At 42.1% G+C, this 3,546-nt stretch overlaps 1 non-coding gene across 1 annotated transcript; it reads right to left on the reverse strand.

Moving 5' to 3' along the window:
* Window positions 1-2,012: 2,012 nt before the first annotated feature.
* LOC136990048 (U2 spliceosomal RNA) lies at window positions 2,013-2,202 on the reverse strand. The gene has a single exon (XR_010882999.1). It is a non-coding gene; the product is annotated as a U2 spliceosomal RNA (small nuclear RNA).
* Between the last annotated feature and the right edge of the window lie 1,344 nt (window positions 2,203-3,546).

Here is a 3,546-nt window from a genome sequence, read left to right on the forward strand (position 1 = left end):
ATCTTTTACTAGTGTTGCACTTGATCTCTGTGCTTTCAACTCTATTACTTGTCTTTTCTCCCTCTCCTTTATGCTCTGATTCTTTCCCTTTTCCTTCACTTTGTTTTTCTCTCTTCCACCTCTCTAGACTCTTTTCTCTCTTTCTCTCCAAACTTATCTTTCGGGGACCCCTCTTACATATTTCCGCAAAAGATGGCATTGGACATTTTCTCCCCTTATCATGAACCTTTCCACAATTATAACATGCATCGCAATCCTTTATCAAATGCATTCTACTTCCACATCTGTAACAAGATTTAATTACACAGTCTTTTACTTCATGATCCAGGTTTCCGCACCGAAAACATTCTTTTCTACTTCCCACATAATTAATCTGAACTCTTCTATTAAATAGTTCCATGACAGTTGGGATTCTTTGTCTTGTTATTATTGACACTCGAAAGACACCCGTACGAACCTTAGTATTAGGGACGTAAAGCACATAAATGTTCACTATCTTCCCGTATTTACCGAATATTTCTTTAATTAACTCCTCATCTACCTCGGCCGGCGCATAACGAATAGTAATTACTATTAAATTTGCTTCTACGCTTTCTATATTATAAAATTTATCTCCCACCTGAATTTTTTGTCCTACGAGTTGTTCCTTTTCTTTTACAGTAGACAAACCTATTTCCACAATTCCTTTGTGTCTGTAACACACTTGAACAACACTTTCTTTCTTCTTTAACTTTTCTTCGCACGCTGTAATTAATTCCATCGTGTCGATTCTCTCTTTTACCATTATTCTTACCGACCTTATGTGTGAGTATTTCTCTATCTTTTCCGCTTCTTTTCCCATTACTATTTCGTCTTCCGGTTGTTCCAAACGCATTTCTGAACTCATATCTTCATCACATTCATGAGACATCTTATAAGAGGTGAGTGATAAAGAACCCTCACCTTCCAAACTTTATCTAACAACAGTACTACAACTCGCCGATGGAGAAGTCTCATCCATCTCGCGACTTCGGCTCTCGGCCGAAGAAAACGATTAAAATTAACTATATAATTAACTTGCAGGTTGAAATTATTAACTAATAAAGTCTTTGTGATAATTTAATAGAGTCCAATTACTCACAGGTAGAGGAAACTGACAGTGACTCAGCATTTTCGTTCAGACACTCGAAGTTCACTTCACAAGTTTGTAACTCAAAATAATTGTAGAAATATCTAAATTAAACAGCAATATATTATTAAATAAATCACCACTATTATAAATATCAATCCAAAACTCAAACGGGATATAAATATCGCCGATATAAGCAAAAACAAGGAGCACTCGAAAAGTCAGCCAACAAGGCCGAGAAGCGATAAAAAACAGATCAAAAGTGCTGACGCGCCAAGTGTGGAGACGTCTTTTTCATTTCCTATGTCCTCAATTGTGACGTCATTTCTTACGAAGCAGTTTTTGCGCAGAAAATCAGGCCAGGAGGAGAATGGTGAGATGATAAAAGCTTCAGGAAGTAACTGGATAGCGCATTTAAAAGTGTAGATAGGTGCCAAATAATCCTTTCGACCATCAGTAGCCAGAGGGAGGAAAACGCCCCCGGCATTCGTCCCGGTGCGTAATCGTGGTACTGATGCAAGTCCGAGTATATAATTGTTTCCCCCTTCCGAATAAGTTCCAAGCGTGTGTATCTATTGTACGAAAACAGCCGATTCCGTTTTCGATTTTGTGCATATGGAAAATTTCGAAAAAATTGGTTTTTTCGAATGTTTTGGGAAATTATTTTTTTTCTTCCTCGTTGTTTAATGTTTATTTGTTAATCGCTGCACAGTGACTACTTGCCGCCATGTAGTATTAATTGTTCGATTCTGCCACATCAAATAAAATACAGGGAGTGTAAAAATATTTTTTAAAAAAATATTTCAACTCTGTTCTTATCAGCTTGAGAAAAATTAAGTTGAGAAATAATTCTTTCTCTTCTTAATTTGTGTCTGTTTCTAATTTTTCTGATTTATTTCCCCCAAAGGGGTGGGCTATCCCGAGATGTAGTGCAATACTCGGGCAACCCGTGGCCGGGAGGGAGCAAGCCCCCATTCCCTGCCTGTTTCCAAAAATCAGATGATATATGCAAGGCCCCCGATGGGGGCCCTATCAGATATCAAGCTGATAAGAACAGATTTTAAAAAGCCTTTATTAGGTAATATGCAAAATATTTACAGACAAATTGTGAGTAGAGGTAAATGACAAACAGAGCTGGAGAGTTATCCAGACTCTGAGAGGAGGTAGGACCTTGAGCAGCACAAAAGATAAAAGGGAGGAACAAGGCCAACACCTCCTAAGAAAACAACTGCGAGTAACACGGGCGCAAGCCAGATAATGGACAACAGATCGCGAGTTACATGGGCTCAAGCCAGAGAATGTAAACATAAAGGAGGACGCGATTCACATGGGCACAAGCCAGGTAATGAACAATAGGTCGCGGGTTACATGGGCTTAAGCTGGGTAATATAGAGAGAGACCACGATTAACAAGAACTCTTGGCCAGCCGGGGAAGCTACAGGTGATGAGTGAGCTGCAGATAGGAGTAGCAGACTAGGAGCTTGACAGGACTTAGTTGACACGACGGCCCGATAGATGCTGGCGGTAAATTTCACCACTCCACCTTATGGAGTCGCTTACCATAAGCTTACGCATAAGGTAAGCGTATTTTTTACCAATGCCCAGCCTTCGGAGAGTAGATTCATTGTCCGAATCGTAAGCGCCCAGGGCACCTATGAGAAAAGCGCTGATGTGAGTGTCGTAGCCTTAGGAGCGGAGATGGGTGACCAGATGGTGATATTTTTGAAGCTTTTCCCGGTGAGCCAGACTGAAGGCATCCTTACTATTTTCAAAAGGAGTTGCCACATCCACTATTGTTGCCGTCATCGTGGGGTCATGCAGGATTACGAGGTCCGGGCGGCAATTGACGTCGTAGCCAGGTATGCGTTGGTTAACAAAGACCTGGGCGTCTTTCGGGTTGAAGGCTTTTAGCAGACGGTCTAAGATGGAGTTGTGTCTTTTAGTGATAGTTGAAAAGTTCGGTGGGCAGTGGCACAGGATGTGTGCCAGAGTTTCTTGAGGATAACCACAGCGGCGACAAGCTTTGGAACCGGAGCCGAAGCGTTTTAGGCCACGAAGAGGGACTACACTCAACCTGGCGCGGTGGATAAAACGCCAGTCGGCAAAGCGAGTGTAGGATCCGTTGTTTAAGAAGTGGTTGCTAGCAGGGTTGTTGGCGGTTACCTGAAAGCACTTACCCTGATCCGGTTTACGGAGGAGGTCAGCAAGGTAAGAGCCTTGTAGAAGTCTACAGAGGTGGCGCTGGCAGGCTTTCTTTTTGATGATGTTTTGTTGATGGTAAGGGCAGGAGAGCCGAGGCCCACGTTTGCCCATTCAATGCTTGTCTTCTTGTGCAGCCGACGAGTGGCCATCCGAAGCCTTGTCCACATTGAAGAAAAGTCGGTGTAACCCATGTCGTCGGCTAGGGTGCTATTAAGGAATTGACAAAGGTCATTAAT

Source organism: Centruroides vittatus, unplaced genomic scaffold, assembly GCF_030686945.1.
Source record: "Centruroides vittatus isolate TY-2023 unplaced genomic scaffold, ASM3068694v2 contig_103, whole genome shotgun sequence".
Classification (NCBI taxonomy): domain Eukaryota; kingdom Metazoa; phylum Arthropoda; class Arachnida; order Scorpiones; family Buthidae; genus Centruroides; species Centruroides vittatus.